We start from the raw sequence: 20,307 nt of genomic DNA on the forward strand, positions 1-20,307 counted from the left end.
CAAATCCCTCTATGCTTTAGTTTGTCAAAATTTCTGACAGCCTCCAGGATGTGAGAGAAAGGATATAGCAGTTAAAGGTGTCTTTCACTTTCACAGACTAATTAGGGCTGTCCTAACTTCCTGCAGGAATATGTAGTGATACCCAGTAGTTACAGAAGATTGAAACCAGGCAGGAGTTATTAGGCTGTAGAGGAGAAAATGTACTTCTTTCTGCTCCTCTGTTCTTTAGCTCCTTCTATCTTAATGAGCTGTAATCTGTATGAAAAACAAAGCTGGGAGGGTTGGGGGGAGGGAAGAAAAAGCATCCTCCATTTTCTTGGGCCTGTAGACTTAGCCCCTAAAGGAAACTAGCAGTGTTTACTTTCTCACTGTGGAAGTGTGACTATATGGCAGCCCTGCTTTTTCAAATTTGAGAATTTTTCCTCCTTTTCTCCCTTCATTTTTGTTTTATTTCTCACTTGCATCACTGAGTCTGGTGTTATTTTGCCTGCATCTCTAAAGTGAAAACAGGCTTTGTGTTCATGAGCTTCTAATCGGAAGTGATGACAAGTCCTTGATTGGGGCACCATTGCCCTTGTCCTCATGAAATATTTTAGCCTTTTCTGATATCATTTGACATGCAACTGTAATAAAGGCCAGTTTCTGCCACTGAATATGTGTAGAAGTTGATGCCTGTTATGTTTGTGCAGGAACACGCCACAGTGACATCTATAATTGTGCTGAACATGGTTTCCTCCATTTTATGGGAATAAAATGATGCTTGTGCATTATTAAAAAGGCCTAACAAGATTTCTGGGGAGAGATGGAGAAATGCAGTATATAATAATATTTATGTAATTAATGCCCTGGGATTTGAATGAAAAATACTGCTATTTTGCAACCATAATTTTCTGTTTCTGGCAGCCTCAGAGTAACAAGGAAACTGTAAATTGCACTTTAATGTCCCTAAGCTGTCTCTGATAGGAAAGGTTGACAATTTTGGCTGTCTTGAAACAATGATTAGCTGGGATCTAATTATGATATTAGCATAGAATCATGTTCAAGTGTAATGTCATCAGTGTGTCCTTCCAAAGATGATGTGTGGCAAGAAACTTACTTTCTTTTCTCTCCTTTTTCATTTGAGGAAAGATGAAGGAGACTCAGAAAAGTAGCCTGAGGAGAAACAAAATATGTGTATTCCTCTGACTCCCCCCTGTGCCCCCGCCTATGACCCTGTCCAGGTCAGATAACAAGTCAGGTCCCAGGCACTCTGAATGGACTAACGTCTTGAGCTTTCACTGTACTTCTCAGTGTGGACTGCCAGGTTTTTTTGAGCTGTCTGTGGTTGTGGCTACACTGCTGTCCATAACTGAGCTAGCAAAGTGGTCAGTGTCCTATTCTTGATGATTGCAGCAAAGACTGAAGGGTACATGTACCTACAACTCCCTCTTCTTGACATTCAGAAATGTAATATACAAGCATGTTGTACTGATGGAGTTGTAGCCCTTCCTGAAAACCCTATCACTTTGTAGGGGACATCATTTGTCCTTTCCATAATAGGGTTGAACTGATCATAGTACCCTTGACCTGACTTAGTTTACACTATTGTAAAACAACTGAACAAAGTTCAGACCGTCTGACCTCCAAACCCAACACTACCAAAAGTCTACGTTTCTGTGGTGCTCAAAGACTAGCAAAATAATCTTCATTCTGTAGCATGTCCCTGGTGCAGGACTCCCAGCCCTCTCCAGCAGCCTGAACATGATTTGTGTTCCTACTGTGCTCTTCTCCTGACAGCAGGGTTCATGTATGGGGAAACGAACACGAGCTGTAATGGTCTCTGTGATAGTAGCTAACAGTTTGCAGTTGTCTCCTAAGAGAGCCCTGTCCTTTGGCTTCCTTACGGAAAAGAGTATGGAAAGATGAGGGGAAGAGCTAGTTGTTGGTGACCTAGGTGGGTAGTCAGGGCTCTCTGGAAATGGGCTGTGTGGACTACAGGCTGATAAGAGCCAGAGCAGCCAGCTTAGGAGAGTTGCTGTCAGGTAGGATGTAAGTTGTGGAGGTTTGTTTCAGTGGAGGATGGTATGAAATTGTAAGCAGGCTAGTCTAGAGAATCTTTACAGGTCTGAAGTTATGCCTTGTACACAGTGATTACTTTTGAAATGTTCTGTGCATTCCGGCTCAGGATATTTTTCCTTCAGACCATATTTTCAGGGGGATTGCATTCCATATAGTGATAATAGGCAGCCTAGGTCCTTTTGGTCCCAAGAGATTTTCTGGGAGAGTTTCTCAAGTGAATGATTTCCTGTCTCTTGCCCTGTTCTTCTCCAACAGAGAAGAAATTTAATGACCTCAAAGCTAATGCACTCCAGTGTCTCTGGATGGAGACAGCAACATTTTTGCCAATGCAGTTTTGGAGCATTATTCTCTCTTTCATTTCTAACATTTTTTTGGGATGCTTCTAACAGAAATCATGACCTTAGAAGCATCTGCTGGAAACTAGTCACTCCAGACACACTGGAGAGATGAATTTTGCTCTTCATGCCACAGGACCCTCCCTCTGTGAAGTTGGAGCAGTTTCCTATGTGTAAATAAATGGAGAGGATGTCATCCTCTGGCTTAATATGAACCTTTATCTGTATTGTCTTAATCAGACCACTGAAGTTCTTTTATTTATTAAACTGTCTCCTAATCAGTGGCTATTGTTATATGTCAAAAGATTGAGGAACAAGTTTTGCATGTCATTTCATATCTGAAACTTTCAAAAATTCTCTTATGGTGAAAAAAAGTTTCATTTATTTCTTTACATTATTGTATTACTGTAGTTTTTTCTTCACAAATCTCTTGCTTATATAAACTTTCTCAGTTGATTATCGTAGTGTTGTGAATATAAGGACTGGATTATTCTGGTGTATAATTAATAGGATTTGTTTAAGTGACAAATAATTGACTCTGTACTGAGGTGGACAAAAGAAGGTGTCAGTTGTTGGCATTGGTGCATTTCCATTGCATAGGATAAAGAGTCAAATCTGCAAATGTGAAATCGAGATCATGCGGGCTGTACTCTTGTGGTACATTTGTATTGAAAATTGTGTTACCTGAAACAATTTAAGGAATTATAGAAATTACAACATTTCAGGTATTAATGATATTGCATCTAATTCTTAGTAATTCTTAATAATTAAATTGATGCACCTGGTGGATAGGTGACCTGCCTGATGGATGAGGGGGAAGGCTGTGGATGTTGTCTACTTGGACTTCAGCAAAGCCTTTGACACTGTCTCTTGGAAAAGCTGGCATCCCATGGCTTGAAGAGGTGCACCCTTTGCTGGATTAAGAACTGGCTGGATGGCTGGACCCAGAGAATCATGGTGAATAGTGCTGCATCCACTTGGCAACCAGTCACCAGTGGTGTCCCCCAGGGATCTGTGTTGGGCCTAGTTGTGTTTAATATCTTTAATATTAATGATCTGAATGAGGGGACTGAGTCAACTATTAGCAAATTTGCAGATGACACCAAGTTTCAAGGGGAGTGTTGATCTGCTGAAGGGTAGGAGGGCTCTGCAGAGGGATAGATGGACAGGGCTGGATAGATGGACCTAATTCAATGATATGAGGTTTAACAAGACCAGGTGCTGGGTCTTGCACTTCGGCCACAAAAAACCCCTGCAGCACTACAGGCTGGGGACAGAGTGGCTGGACATGGCCAGGCAGAAAGGGACCTGGGGGTTCTGGTCGACAGGTGACTGAATATAAGTGAGCTGTGTGCCCACATGGCCAAGAAGGCCAATGGCATCCTGGCCTGGATCAGGAATAGTGTGGCCAGAAGGACCAGGGAGGTGATTGTTCCCCTGTACTCAGCACTGGTGAGGTCCTACCTTGAGTGTTGTGTCCAGTTCTGGGCCCCTCTGTTTAGGAAGGATGTTGAGATGCTGGAGCGAGTCCAGAATCCACCACCATAAGGCTGGTGAAGGGTCTGGAACACAAGTCCTGTGAGGAGTGGCTGAGGGAGCTGGGGTTGTTTAGCCTGGAGAAAAGAAGGCTCAGGGGAGACCTTATCACTCTCTACAACTCCTTGAAAGGAGGCTGTAGCCAGGTGGGGGTCAGTCTCTTCTCCCAGGCAAACAGTGACAGGACAAGAGGACACAGCCTTAAGCTGCTCCAGGGGAGGGTTATTCTGGACGTTAGGAAGAATTTCTTCACAGAAAGAGTGATTGGGCATTGGAATGGGCTGCCCAGGGAGGCGGTGGAGTCACCATCCCTGGAGGTGTTTAAGAAAAGGCTGGATGTGGCACTCAGTGCTATGGTCTAGTTGGCAAGGTGGTATTAGGTCATAGGTTGGACTTGATGATCTCAGAGGTCTTTTCCAGCCTAGCTGATTTTGTGTAATTGTGCTACTGTAAGTTTAGAGCCATACTATTTAGAGGGAAGGTACTGGATGCACTATAATGAAGATTAGAAGCTTGTGTGGAATCTATAGCTAAGAGATGTATTTGAAAGTTGAAATTCTTGTGTTGGCAAGTAAAAACAGAGGAGAATTAAAACTATGTGTTAGTATTGGTATTAGAGTATTACACTATAAACTGGTATAAAGCCATTCACTTCAGAAGGTACTCTAACTGTACTTGTTGGGAATTCAGTCTTTTGAGCCTATATGTACTCCAATTAATGCTGTTAATATCATAATAAGTTATCTTAATTACTTCTGAAAATGTTCCCTTAGTTTTCCAGATAGTACCCTGGATATGATGGGAACTTCCCCGGTCAATTTTGCCTTCCATGGGCTGATAAGAATCTGTTTATTAAAGGTATTAAATCCTCTCTTTTTATATTCATGTTCTGCTTTGGCCTTGTTTATTCACAACTGAATGCCTCTGATTATTTTAGCTGTCATGTGCTCAGTATTTGATGCTTTGCGTAGTAGAACTGGAATAAACTGATGGTGCTGTAAGATGTTCAGTGTGTACTTGAGACAATGGCCACTTAGGTGTCTCATTTCCTTAGCAATACTTTAAAGATCAATCATAGACAACAGTGTAAGCCAAGAAAAATACAGTTGACATAGATTAGAAATTAAGTATTTTTCTTCATGGTGTTTTGCTTGGACTCAGTATTTTGATAACTTGGTGCAGGCTGCACAACAACCAGAATGATTTCTTCACGTGACTGAAATTTGGATGAGCAGCAATAGAGCAATTCTTAAATATACAAGGCTAAATTTGTTGAGCCTGTTTCTTGGCCTGTGATGAGATTGCAGTAAACAGTCAGATGCTTAATACCAGTGGTAGAATTGCACATGCTTCCCTTGGGATTGGAGGGGTGGCCACTCATTTGATAAACCCCAGACAGAGGCAAAGGTATAGACTTCCAAGCAGCTGAAGCAATGGGCTCCTTTGTGTTAGGAAGATTACCAAGTTGCTGGTCTCTTTCTGAAATAATAGATTGGTATGTTTTGTTTGGTTTGGTTTTTTTCTGACAGGCAATCAATCAGTCTTAACTGAGTAGCTGTGAATGAATGAGTCATGGGATCAACTAAACCTGAAGATGAGCATTTAGACTGTAGTTTGTGGTTTTGTTTGATTGCTTAGTAATACAGCAGGGAAGGACTGGGGTAATTTTCATTTTACCTGTTGTGGGTTTGACTGGGGTTTGGAGAGAGACAGCCTGTCATGTACGTGCTGGCTGTTTATTATCTGAACGCTGTGCATTTAAACCCTGGATGGACGAGATATCTGGGAGGGAGGACTCTGAAGCTCACTGAGGCTGGATTGCCTGTATGCAAATTAAGACAAATCCTTAGCAAGGTTGCCTAGTCACTGCACAGACCTTTGCCAGGCCATGTTTCTCAACAGTTATGCCTCAGCTGAGTAAATACACCCTTCGAACAAGGACCAGATTTGACAACTGAAATAGTGTTTGTCATGCTTTCAGGCTCAAGCACAAACCAAAGCCCTAAAACATGCATCTGAGATGTCATCAGTCAGTCTTGTTTCCCAAATGAATGGGGTTTGTGTTCTGTGCTGTTGCAGCTCTTCAATCCTCTGTATCTCCTTTGTTCCATGTACATTTTTTGTTACCTTCTTGGACCTTTTTTCTTATTGCTTAGTCTTTTATACATCAGGATGAAGAGAATATTAAATTCTGGCACTCTGATGTGGTGTCATTTTCATCTTTACATGAAGTCTTTGCATGAGATTATTCAATTATTTGTATTGTGATAGTGTCTTAAACTTGTCTCAGTCGTGAATCAAGATCTGCATGGATTTTCACAAATGCGAAAGTGTGTATTGCCAATTAGAAAAAAACCCCTTACACCTACTTCGGCCTATCTTGCTTTTCATGTCGAATGAATATGAAATTCATATAGATATGGTATAGTTCCATTGGTTTTGAAAGTAGATAGTAGTGCATCTGAGAGTCAGAGCAGGCATAAGGTCTGTCTGCTTCACTAAGTTATTCAATATTGCAGCTGGAGATGGGGAGGCCATATGCAGTGTGCTGTCCCTGCATGACACAAAAGATTTCATTTGGCTGGGGCTGCCTCAAGCTGTCACAGGTGTTCTTCTTTAATTTACAATAGCTCCATTAAAATATAAATGACTGCATTTATTACATCAGCTCTTTTTCCATCTTTGGAATACCTCAGCTAAAGTTACATTACACATAACAAATGTTCTTGCTCCCTTGAGAATTAGTTTAATTACTGATGTAGGTGGGTAAAAGATCTATTGCGTCTGAGATGTTAATTTTATCATGCTTTAATTAAGAGGTCAAGTGTGAAAGGCTGCAGAATACCTCCCACTTAAAGATGCTGAATAGAATGGTGGGGGTAGAAGGCACTGATATGATGAGGCTCTTACGGTCTGTAGGAGTATAAACTTTCCCTGTGCATCTCATTACATTGAGGCAGGCTTCTGGAAATACATGCCAATTTCTATTTGCTCATTGTGTTTTCTACCATTAAAGGCGTTTTCTGTCAGAGTCCTTGAAGCTCCAAAACAGCTAGTCTCTCCTTTCTAAGGTGATGGTCACTCCTTCGTCACTCACCACCAGTTTCCATTGGAAATGTCAGGACTGTGTTCTCTTGTCCAGTGTGTTTAAAGATGGGACTGCAAGTATCCTATGCCCCTTGTGCTCTGGCACAAGAGGGGATGTGGGGCGTGTGTTCACCGGAGGACCTCAGGTGCTACCAGCTCTGAACATGCAGTTGTTTCTTGCTTATGTCTCACTGTGAGCATGGGATAGATTCCATTTGGCATTTGGTTTGAAAGTCTTGTTTCTAGCTAACTCCAAAAACAAGGAAATGGACTTGGAAAGCATTCAGGGAAAAAGTGGGCAGGCAGAAGGGAGTGTCTCGTAACAAGATTAGAGAGAACTAGACAATAAGAACACTCTTCCAGCAGGGCACCTGGGACATTCTCCACTGAGCTTATGTTTGCCCCACCAGCTGGAGCAGCAATGGCATAGATAAGAGCAGTTGTTTACTGGTTAATATTTGAAGATTTTCTTGAGAGTGACTTACTGCACTTTCAGAAAGACTAAGTGACCAAGTGAAGCAGTACTGTTGCTCTCTGAGCAGCTTTAAATATGCCAGTTAATGATTTTTATTATTAAAAATAATATTTTTCATTGCTTACTGTCTATATGAATTGCTGATTCATGGAGATGTTTTGTGATGTGTGATACAGAAAGTATCTTTTCAGAAAATTTCTCCTTTTTCTTGGATTTTTTGCTGTTGTTTTTTCTTTTCTGTGGTGGCCACTTTTCTTTCTTTTAAAGGATAGTAAGAGTCCAGCTATGCCACTGACTTCCTCTGGTGTAATACTGGAAAAACACAGAGTTAAATATTAACGTCCACTACTGAATGTTCCCACTGAAAAAATCAGGAACATTTCCAAGCAGTGAAAGCAGACTTTCCTTTCCTGTAGTCCAATTTCGCTGCTTAACTTTTAAAACTACAGCTTGCTTGGTAACTGTAAATAGTTAAAAACTGGAAATTGGGAATCCTCTGTTTCTCAAGTGCTCTCACCCAGGCTGCTTGTCGGTTCCAGGTGATAGGGGAAGAATCTCATGCAGTGAATTAGTGCTGAAATGTGTAGTAAGTTTTTCTAAGATAAGAGACTGATTTTTTTTTTTTCTCCTTCCCTTTGTACTTTGTCTTGCAAATAGAAGTTCCATTCTTGCTCTTTTGGTCAGAAATGTCATTTTAATAAATGTTGCAGTTTGATATTGAGGATACAGTAACTCCTTAAGGCATAAAGTGTATTTAGAATTGGGGTTTCTCTTGGGTTACGAATATACTGCCTCAGTTTGTACTAGCCGAGGACCTGATCAGCTAAGGCCACAAATGCAGCATTTCCTTCTGCTGACTTGAAATGTCACCACCAGTCTCTGCTGAGATAAAAAATGTGCACAAAGGAAATAGTTTTAAGGAAGATGAGGATTCTTTCACTTTCAAGAGTCCGATGTATTTAGAACATGTTTATTCTGTCTTGCTGGTTGTGTCAGGTGTCAAGACTTCTGCCTCAGGGCACTGGGAATCCCTGCTCAAAGTGTTCTCAAGGTGTTAAAGGTCTAATCTTTGTAGAGAGCTCAGGTATCAGCTGTGGTAAAGGAGAAGCAGTAAAACCTAGAAAGGGCTAGATTGGTTAACGTAATGTTTGTAGGGTGGTATTGCTGAAGCTTCTCTCTGTATATGTAAAAATTATGCTTGATGATACAGACTTAATCCTTCAGAAGTAAAATAATGCTTTTTGTTTTAAGTCTGATTCACTTCCATTTGCGCAATAGCATCCCAAAGCAAGAGCGGTCTTGGCATTTGCATGAGGCACGTGCTTCTGCCCACCAACAGCCAGTAAGATAAGTCAATAAAAATAAGCCATGCAAGGCATGCATTGCTTCGAGATGGAAGAGACCTATTAGGCTATCTAGCCCTCCTGTGTGCCAGTGAGGAATTGCTTCAACTGGATTTGCTTTAAAGGACAGGTGAATAGCTGAGTAAAACACGGGATCACATTTTCTGTATGATATGGCTTTTATGCTTCTGGCTTTACATGTACATCTAGCTTTGAACCTCATAAGCAGCAATATTCCAGAGAATTTTTTTCCAGGCTCTTTTATTTAAAGCATAACAGTGGTCTGAACAGAAACTGTTCTGATTGCACAGATGTGCAATTTTGCTTTGTGGAGTGATTTTTACCTCATCAAAGGAGAACAAGAAGAAAGGCAAAAATCTGTGAGTATGGCTATCTATGCATGTGTGTATTTGACAGAGCAAGAGGTCTATCCGTGTTAGATCAATTGTGAGAATAAATTCTACTACTCTGCCTGGCCATGGGAGGGTATTTTACAAAGGCTACCCATTGGGAAGAGAACAAAGGCCTCGCTGTGTTGTGGCTGTGTGTGACACACTGGTAACGCTAAAGCCAGCTCCCATTTCCTATTAAAGTAGTGTCTCGCATGTTCATGAAACACAGGCAGTGATGCAGCGTGATTCAGCTCATTAGGAGCTGATGCATCTAGTTCTGACACAGAGAGAAAGTCTCTCTCTGTGGTCAAAAAGGCAGAAAAATGTGTTGGTGCTGGTGTTCTAAGCAGCTTCATCTGGTGATTGGACAGGGAATTGCAGGCACATTTGTTTCACTGCTTTAATTTTTTGCATTATTCCTCTTTTGTCTGTTATCGTTCTCTTCCCGGTATTTGAATAGAAAAAGAGCTCTGCGGTAAATTATGTCCATGCCCCACTTCTTTCCAGACCTGACATGTTTATATATACAAAGAATAATGGAGGAATTAAAGAGAGGACCAAAGAAGCTCAGGAATTCTTTCGTAAAGCTTGCCACATTTTTAATAAATGGGCATATAGCAGAGGGAGTGAAATCTGTTGCTCAATACCATAATAGGCAGTGCAATGCTTTTGCCTCTCTCTGTCGTCCTTAACAGATGAATTTATTTTTGGTAATGAGACATTTATCTCTTTTGCATCTATTAAAAGTCAGTTCCAGTGTCCAAAATCAGTTGGAAATAACATGAAGAAGTTTAATGGTGAAATGTGTTTCTTTTGGATGCTTGTCACAGCTCCATCAAATCCTGGGGATCCTTTTTCACTTTGTTTTGGTGTATTTTTGCCTTGCTACAGTGTGCATTTCCAGATGATTTAGCTAGTTTTCTGAGAGCATCATATAATAGTGTGAATATTTAGATTGTGTAAAGAAGCTTAAAGAAATTACTTTTGGGACAATAACTAACATACCATCAGTTTAAAGAACTGTTTTTCAACACTTTTCTGTGTTGACCCTTTAGGAGTTTTTGTTAGTGGCTGATCCCTCCCCACCTGACTTTGAAAACTGTCTATTGAAAGCAGACTTGCTTTTCTTCATGGTCATCCTTGAAGCAGTCCACAAAAAACCACATATAAATAGCAGCCTAGCTGCACTCCCCTGGTGCCATAGAGAAGGAGTCCACACAGAAGTAATTGTGGTAAAATAATGCTATTAGTCAAAATATATGGGCTCTGCATGTATTTCTGGTCCTGACACAATTCAGTTAAGAAAGTATTTTCACAATTGTGGACTGAGTAATTAATGTCATACTTGTGCAGGTCAACAAGCAGACCACTTTGCTTTATCTGTCCGTAGAGAAGCTTGTGTGGGTGCTAGATGGATGGAATGGGGCTTTTGCAGGCATTTTTAAAAATACCATGGGATTTATTAGATGCCTTTCAATGGATTTTCAAACTATTGTACAGCATTCTGCAGGTGGAATGTAATTTTCTTAGGAAGATTTGAAGTGCTTGACAACTGGTGAAAAAACAACTCCCTCCTTTTAGGTTTGCAAGTATGATTCCTTTAAGGGAGCTGTCTGGTGCCTTTATGCACCTCCATTTTGTTAGCTATAAAATGTTAGCATTTTGTTAATATAAAAGAGGGGAAATGGCCAGGATATCAGAAAGGCTTGCTGATGGGAATTGACCCTGAAGCTTATTCCAAGAAGTTTATTTTCAGAAAGTGTTGATTATTCCTACTTTGAGAACCCTTTAAAGTATTTATGATTCATACCAGACACTCCTTTCAGTCTTAATTGACACCCATCTCATAAAGGCGACATAAGACTAAATACATTGATGCAAGGAATGTTTTGACTTTTCAGCTGATAAAGTGCTAGTTATAAGAACCACAACCCGTCTAGTAACAGAACTACAGATAATAAACATTGAAAGGTTACTATTCCAGAGGAGTTATGTCATCTAGCTCCATGGATGAAACATCTTTTCCATGGAAGAAATTGCATCCTACATGGAAGGGATTCTCTTCTGTACTGTACAAATCCTACAATTGTCTTTACCTACCCATTTCCTTTCACTCTTCCGTTCTTGCACAGAAGTTATTCTCCTCATTTGGCTCCTGCTGTACTATAAACAATGCTATCCTTTCTTCCCCCTATCGTCCTACACCCACTTTTGAACAACTATGGTTGCTAGGATTACAGTCCTCATAAGGCTGGGGGCGGGGGGGAAGTGTCCCTTCAGCTTCCTTTAGGGATCTTCTCTTGTTCTCTGCATTACATAAGTAATTTTTTCCAAAGGCATGTTCATGCTTGTTTTAAGACTTTTCAACAGCAACACTACTGCTGTTGTGCTCCTTGATGCTCTTCCTAGCTTTTTGTTTAAAAAGGCATTGAAAGTTAGTGATTAAGTTGGGGAAAATTATTTATTCTCATTGTATACTGTGAGTAAAATCTTCAGTACTTTGCACAGGGACTGCTTTGTGATTAAAAGGGACAAGTGCTCCAAAATGGCAGAGGCAGTGACACGGCTCTATTCCATCTCCTTCCTCCCTTCTCCCTGGCACTCAGGTTTTACAGATGCGTCACGTATACTGCGGAACCGGGCACGTGTCTTCCACAGGCAGTGTGTGGAAAATGACAGCCATCACATTGTTTCAAGTGGCACAGCAGTCATCCTTGGATGTGCCAGACTACTTTTTGCGGGCAAGAATTGGCACTGTGTTAGTCTCCTGTGGGTAGATGGATGGATATACATGCCCTTTGTTTTCTAATTAGTGTGTGCTTCTGTATAGTGTGAGCACTGGAGGAGGGGGTTGTTTGGTGTTTTTTTGTTTGTTTTAAATGTGGATCATGTTTGGCAGTATGTTTGAACTATGGAGTTCAGCTCCAGAAAGTTCTAGTGATTATTCCAGGGCTCTCACAATTTCTTATTCAGTTTTGTCAGATACATTCTCTTTGCCAGGTCTTCTAACTGGTTTATGCTTGAATACTTAACAGGTATCGTCTGTACTTAACAGAATTATCTTCTGAGAGGTTGAACAGTGCACAAGGGAGAAGTGAAAAGCTCACAGTGAACAGTAATTAGGAAGTACAGCAAAGGGTGGTTTGGTAGTTATGAATGAGATTTCTGCATGAGATGCAGAGAAGGTTGCCCAGAATATCTCCTCCTACCTCCAGCAACTTCCAGTACTGTATCATCTTTAGTGATGGTATTTAGGATATGTATTTTTGCTGCTTCTATGTGGATATCCAAACATTTCACATTTCTAAGTAATTTAGAAAATTTGCTTGAGCCCCATTTTGCATACTCCTTAATTTAAAAGTTAATAATTCAGATACTTTACTCTCATCTTGCTCAAACTGTTTGGAAGCTGCATGGTTGCCACCTAACCAAAAAGACTATTGCATTTGCCAGAAAGGAAATATCTGCATATTTTGCCCTCACCAGATCCTTTTTCAGGGAGCGGGTGGCATCCTGGATACTGTTTCTTCAAGCTGTAAATCAGTTTAAAAGCAGAATTTCATTTTGCTGTTGCTGCCTTTCCGGCTGTTTGGAATGTAGCTGCAATGTGTGTCTGATCTTCAGGAAGCATGTGTTACTGATTGAATTTAATTGGACTTTCAAAGAATTTCTCCTCCATTGCAAACCAATGGAAAGAACAGTCCTTTGCTGCTCTGAATTAACATTAGATAAGAATGGTTCATGTCAGAGTTACTTATCTATGGCAACACCTACTATTGCTGCTATTCATAATAATGTTTGCTCCAGTATACTTAGGCTTTTGGCTGTTTTGTGGTGCATGGAAAATCCATGACTTTCCTTGAGCAATTCCTGCTGGAATTGGTATATGTGTCTTACTTACCCTTCTTGGCCTTTGACTCTACATTCTAGCAAAAACCATCCAGGACTTTATTTTTTGAAGAGGCTTGAATTTTTTTGTCTTGCTTTGTTTCTGTTTCCAGAGCAATTTATTTGTGTGGCTGAAGGTAGGGCATGACTTGAGTTTAAAAGCTTTTGTGCAGGTAAACAACCTGTCACATTATAGGCGACCTGTAGTCAGCATTTGCCCCTCATAAATACAGGGTAAGGGGAAAACTGTGTTTTCCATAACAGCACTAGCATTAGAGCATAAGATAGGCATTGGATAGGTCTGATCCAGAGTAAGGATCAGAGCAAGGATCAGAAACTGAGGACAGAGTGATGAGGTGTTCCTAGCCCCAGTCCTTACTTCTGGGTGCCAGTAGGCAGTGAGGCATGTTGCTTTCTGAGAGGAAGGAAGAGATAGGAAAGTTGAAGAGCATTTTACTCCCCATAGCAACATTGTGACAGGGAGGGAAAAATTCTTCACTGGCTGGAGTACCAATAAGAATATATCAACACATGCATAAGTCTTGTGATTGAAAAAAGGATCAGTAGGTTAGAAAATCTTAGAATCTTAGAATGGTTTGGTTGGAAGGGACCTTGAAGTTCGCCTAGTTCTGAACCCCACACCATGGGCAGGGACACCTTCCACTGGACCAGTGGCACACCCACTGTATCCCTACATTTAGGTATCTACAGGCTGTGTTTTGGTGAGGAAGAACGCACCTGACTAAATAGTAATGGCCAAAGTTCTGAAGCAGATTTCTTTGTATATGAGAACTTTTGTATATGTATTTCTTTGTATATGAGAACTGTAGTCCTGCCTCTCACATAACTTTGAATTAAACACAGCATAGTAAAAGTAATGTTAGAACATTCATATACATCAATCAAGCTGTCATTTATGTGGCAAGCTAGGAGAATGTAGCTATTTGCAAACTTCTGTGGTATTTTTAGAAAGTTTAGCACACTCTTGAAAAAAATTCAAATATGATGAGTAGAAGTTACTCTGCATAAGTTGCATGCAGAGTGTTTTCATGTTTGTCTCTATTTTAACCTGTTACGGAATCTAGTATTTTCTTGAGACCAAGTGAGTCTGTGTTGGATGTATTAGATCAAAACATATTCCTGTCTCCAAATGCTAACAGCAGCACAGTCAGTCCTCTGGATTTCAGCAGCTAAAGTAGGTGTTGCAGAAATTTGGCACTGCTTCTCTTCACAGAATGATAAACACACATGATGTTGCCTTGGATTTCATATAGACATGGAGGCTCTTGTCTTATTAAAGCTGATTCATAGACAAATGGTGACTCTTAGCTTTAAGAGATAACAAGGCTAGTTGAACTGGATGGGCTAGAAATAATTATCACATTTTCTTGGTTACCCTAGGGTGGTGGTTTCTTTTATTTTAAACTGAGAGAGCATTTTATTGTTCTTTTTTTTTTTTCCCAACAGCTGCATTAGATTATTGTATTCTGTAACACTTACTGGTTTTTCTTTCTTTTCCAGGAGGAGTCCAGAACATACCTGTAGAGCTGCAGCTTCTCTTTCTCCGAGCTCTGCCAAAGGTATATTAATGTGTGTTACACACTGTTATTCTCCTCTGTGTTCATCTAAGTTGCACTATGGAAATTTCCAGAAAAGGGACATTCAAATCTATTGGCAGGAGATGACTACTTCCTTGATTTTTGAATGCAGTATTTCAAACACAATACAAAAGTCTTCTCTAGAGAGTTGCACTGAATCAGAACTAATTTTGAGAATTCAGGTTAATACATACAACAGTGACCATCCCTCTTGTACACTGTTGCAAGTGGTGTTGAAGTTTAGGCTGCCTGATAATAGCTAATACATGTTTCAGATGCTGAAGAACAAGAACAGAGCTATTTAGTAGCAGGTGTACACTGGTTTCAAAGTGTCTGTTAATTAATGATTCCCCGTATTATACTCTAACTCCTGAGCAAAAAACGTGGCATAAGGGAGGCACTGTCTCCTTCCCTTGCCAAGTCTGGGAGTCTTCCTCTCTCTATGTAAGAATGTCTGGATTTCAAGCTGGGCACTGAATCAAGACTATACTGTTCCTCCTCAGTAGCTTGGTACCTGAAGGAGTTTTACCAGGAGAACTGCCTGACACAGAGAAAGTGGTTTCAGCAGATGTGTAACGTTTTGACCTAAAAATAGGATAAACATGGTAAATAAGAACATGATGTTCAAAGGTTCAAAGCTGTCTTTGCTGTCTAGTTGGTTGTATAACTTGGAAGAATTGAAATAGCTTTGTGGTGATAATTATTAACATATGATTGCAGAGTTAAGAGTAAAGAATAGTGTTTTTCTATAAATGTTACTGTAAAAGCCCATAATACAGCATGATATTTCTTTTTTTTTAAACGAATGTAAGGAACCATGTAGCCTAATGATTAATTTTATACATATATATATATATGCATGCAAAATTCCTGAGTAAAATTCTAATGTCAGCTTGACAGTGCCTGCCTAGTAACAGAAAGCAAAGTATGATGAGGAACAGTGGGACTCTTTTTTGGGTTTAGTGGGTTTTTTTGGGTTTTTTTCTTCCTTTTGAACAGAGGGTGGGAAGTGGTTCCTTTGAACTACAGTACCACACAAGCTTTGACTGCAATTTCTACTCCTCTCTGTACCTTCTAAGCACACACCACCCTCTTGTAGCTGGAGCTGGTGGTGGCCCGGGTTCTCAACGTGCCATAGCCAGGGAAGGAGCTTGTTTTCTCTTTCAGTGTTGCAGGAAACATAAACATTTTCTAGCTCTGCATTTGCAAAGCCAGATATTCCCTGACCCTGTGTGAACTCACAAATGCTTTTCTGCCTCCATAGACCCTCTTTTCAGTGTGGAAGAAAGAACTGAGAATGAGTCGGAATTAATTTCCGCAAAGTTTTCCCAAGTAATTCTCAGCCACCCATGGGTTTTCCTGGAAGACTGGTATACAATAGGCCTTTGTCTCCAAATGGATTTATTTATTATTTTTTAATCTAAATGCCTAGCTTGACCCCAGTTTTAAAGGGCTTTTTAGTCCCCAAGGCTTACCAGTTGATCCTTGAAACAAAGCTTTTGAAGTTATGACACTTCTGTGAATACACAAATGCATCATAAATCTGTTCATACCAGAATGAATGCAAATTAGTCAAATCATATCTGAGTCCAGACTGGTTATAGTTTAAAGGAACCAGAGACAAAATAAAACATCCATGAAAGCAGTTTTATGGTTTCTACAGAAATACATTGCTGTGAATTAGGTCTGGATTCCTTGACAAAACTAATTCATGGGTGGAGGGCACACTTCCAGCAACTGGTTCAGAGTTCCTACAAGCTGTGAGCTCTGAATTCATCATGTAAGATTAATTGCTCAGTTTACTATTCTTTTGGATATTTATTTGGGTACTTGAAACTGTGTTCTTTAGAGGCAATATAAAATAACAAACAGATCTCGATCTTCTCCTCTTTGTTTCAAATTGGTTTGCATTAAGCATGAAGGCATTGTACACCTGTACTTGTCCAGCTCATGATGTAACAGTTAATTTAACTTGAAAATAATATTCCTCAAACAATGAGGGCTTCACCAAAAGATTTACATTCTCCTGTGAAAATCCTCTCACATGTGAGCTCTGATATTTGATGAGCTGGAAAGTTCATGAAGATTATTGCATCTTCAGGAGAAATGTTCCTGACACCAGTTACAGCAGGTAGAGAGCTGGGGACAGGTTTTGGTGCAAATGCTGAACATTTGCGACTGAGTGGGAATTTCTGTAAAAGTTCAGCTTTCAGTCATATAGGGCCAGATTTTCTAAAGTGTTTCTGTTCTGATCTTTCAGAAAAAGTCTCTGTCCTTGACTCATTTGCACCAAGCAGACTTGCTCCTCCCTGCCCCTTCCTTCAGATCTGTAATAATCATCACTTGATGAATCATGCACACTTTTCCTCCCAAGCAGATCGTAATTTACACCAAATCTGAACTCTGAAAATTGTGTTGGTTGCAGGCAAATAGATGTTGACTAGTACTGAAATCTTGTCATGCATTCACACTGAACCATGCCATAAATCAAATCCCTCCTGATGGGAGAGAATTTTCTAAAAGTCCTTGCAAGGTGTTTCAAAGATAAACCGAGACTTTTCCTTGAGTTTCAATGCTGCTGGATAGTTGTTTATTAAGTCTTATCAGAGGAACAGAGCCACTAGCGTGACCCAGGTACAGCATAGAGCACAGAAAGCAGGAGAGAAGTCTAATTATCAAGATTTGCATGGCCTTTTAAAGATAATTTAACCAATAGTTACTAAAAATGTATATTATTTTCACTTTCCTACCAATTATTCAGTAACACAGGCAGGAACTGCGAAATTCTCTATCCAGTCATTCCAAATTACTTTTATTGCAGAACATGGAGTAGTACAAGAAGGAGAAGAAGGTTTAGAGAACAACAACAATCCTCTATTTTGATATTTTTTACTCTGATCCATTTACTACAAAGAGAAGCCCAAAACCTCTAAATTTTTCACCCTGTGACAATCTTACATAGTAGTCTATCACCTAAGTCACACCACTGTATTGTCTAGTTCCTGTCTGATTGTTGGTAATTTTTTCCAAGGTTGGAGGTTAAAACAGTGTTGTTCAGGGGGGTAATAACCCTTAAAAACAGGCAGAGAAATATTCTCAGCACTCTGGGTTCCTACAGTGCATAATCCTGAACATGAGAGAAAAGATAGTTATTAGCTCATCGGTTCTACTGCCGTGCTGATGTAGCTGTGGCCCTGCAATGTACTTTTGTACTGATTGGTCCACTCGCCTTTTAAAGACTGAAGTGGTGGCATATGTTTTATACCACGGAACAAGCTGTGTAAAGTCCAACAGATTTCACTGTTATGAGATTTTTTCCTAGTAGGGTTGTCTTTTGCTTGGACTTGCTTCCACCAGATTTAGCTCTTTTTCTTTCCTAATGCACACTGCCAGTTGGAAGAACCTTCTCAATTCATCGCTTGGTCAAATCTCTTTCAAGGCTAAGACATCAAGAGAACTGTTACTGAAACTGTATTAAAATTAACAGGAAAGAGAACCTGATCCTAGGATGCAGTGTTGGAAGTGGATGGCTGGATGGGCACTATCCAGAACTCCTCATTTCAGAGCCCCTACAAACACACCACAACAGTGACTCTTTATATCCTTTGATCTCATGGCAACAGGGCACACGTTAAGATTATGGGATAAGACCTGTCATCATCAGTCTCACCATTAGGAACAACCTGATACAGAAACAACAAACCCCAAAGTTTTTACACAAATTGTGGAAATTTGTGATGTGGTTTGTTTGTCTCCATGAGTTTTAGCATGAGACTCGATGGCATGTAGGTCTGACACTCCTGCCGTCCTTGTTGGATTTTCTCCATTAGCATCACCGTTCATTGGCCCCAAGGCCAAGACATCATACATTCCCTGTTTGGTTGAGCAATTGCTGCTTGTGTGGTGTGCTTGTGCTGATGAATCACTCAGTGCCTCTTTGGTCCCTGAAATAAAAACTATGCATCTGGTCTGCCACTGGGTTTTTTATTTCACAATTAATTCAACACAGGACGTGATACAGTCAAGCCCACAGGAAATTCATGCCAAGACCTTTGTGAAAAGAGGACAAGACCATTCTATAGTCTTCAGCCACTATTAAGGAGAAAGCGAAGATATGAATTATTTGTTTAAAATGTTGTGACCTTGGGGGTCTGGAGATAGATAACACAGAGGAGATAAGGTACAGTGGCTGTAGCTGAAAGCAACCTCACATCCATAGTGCTAAGCTTTCAAACTCTATCCTGTTTCAAACATGGAAAGAGCAGATAAGGCCATTTCCGGTGCTACAATGGTTTGTTAGACTACTTCAGCTGTTGGATCCTTTAGCTTTGAAACTGCAGTGTCACCAAAAACCTGCATTTTTTTTTTATTCCAGAAGCTTCTGACAGTCAGCAAGGATTGTATCCAAACAGTCCACTGAGTATTAGCACACAGCTTGTTCCAGCAAATGCATTAGTACCTATTAAACATTTATACAGCAGCATAAAGTTAGACAAGGATTCACAAACATAAATAAGACCTGTTCTTTGCACTGTAGAGACACCAGTCCCAGTCCTGCCTAGATAATAACATAGGGCACAGCTGCTTACAGGAGGAAGGGTGAGAAATGTTTCAAGGAAAAGTGATTTCTGAGAAGGTGGTGACTGGAGAAGGGGATTTGCAGGTCTAGAACTAACAAATCGCAAGGTGTAAAAAGAGTGAAAATGGGAAATGAAGCAAGGTAACAAGTTTAGGAGGTAGTAAAGAATGAGAAAGAAGTTGTTAACTATGAGATAAGCTTGAATATGAAATGGACAGGAATGGATAGGAGAATTTTCTCTTGCCACTGTTTAACATTCAAGTGATGTATTCAGTATGCAGAGCTGATAGAAAGTGGCTTGCAGATACTGAGGACGGGACAGAATATTATAAAGTCTGTGTCTTTAAAAGCAGTACATACAGTTTCTTTGGTCTTTCCTGATCAAAATGCAAGTGTTCCTTATTACATTTTTGTCTTTGTAGCTCTACACTTTTTTTCCATCCCTCCACCTGGGATGCTTCTTTTATTGTTTTGGTGCTTCCAGAACTGAATTTCTTTTCCCTAGATTAATACGGAATTCTTGAAACTTTTTGCAGTTTTTTTTTTTTTTTTTTTTAACAGCAATATCAAGGAATTGAAAAACAAAGAGTGGTACAGATATTTCTATCTGTTGCTTGCAATGTGTCCTATATAGGAGCTACAGGAAACAGTGCATAATGAGCTTCCAGCCAAATGGAATCTCAATAAATCTCAAAGTCTAGTGAACTGTATAGGAAGAGAGAAATACTGATGTTACAACATAAGCTGCCACTGAGCAGAGCTGTCTAGGGCACTAGATAGCCCCCCAATAAAACAAACCAAAAGCAAAAAAAAAACCCCAAGAAACCACAAAAAAATCCAAAAAACCCCAAGAAACCACAAAAACCCAGCAAGCAACAAAAAAACCCCCAAACCCCCTGATGTCGTCTCTGCTCTGTAAACCCAAAACTGTCCAAGTGAAAGTGTACACTTTCTGTAGCAGTGTACACTCACTGTAGCAGTGAGATAGATGGTGTTGAGAAAGAATTGCCATCACT

General features: G+C 40.1%; 1 protein-coding gene across 3 annotated transcripts in view; it reads left to right on the forward strand.

Moving 5' to 3' along the window:
- SORBS1 (sorbin and SH3 domain containing 1) overlaps positions 1-20,307 on the forward strand; it is a 164,572-nt gene that overhangs the window by 25,687 nt on the left and 118,578 nt on the right. For 2 of the 3 annotated variants that reach the window (XM_042018691.1, XM_042018705.1), the window contains exon 2: positions 14,636-14,694. The gene's annotated coding sequence lies outside the window, so the exon portion shown is untranslated. Of the gene's footprint in view, positions 1-9,015; positions 9,215-14,635; positions 14,695-20,307 lie in introns of those variants that run through there. The other variant, XM_042018692.1, reaches the window with a different exon arrangement.

The sequence above is a fragment of the Corvus kubaryi genome, unplaced genomic scaffold, assembly GCF_017639235.1.
Source record: "Corvus kubaryi isolate FWS band 111438036 unplaced genomic scaffold, C.kubaryi_AGA036_p1.0 138, whole genome shotgun sequence".
In the NCBI taxonomy this organism is placed as follows: domain Eukaryota; kingdom Metazoa; phylum Chordata; class Aves; order Passeriformes; family Corvidae; genus Corvus; species Corvus kubaryi.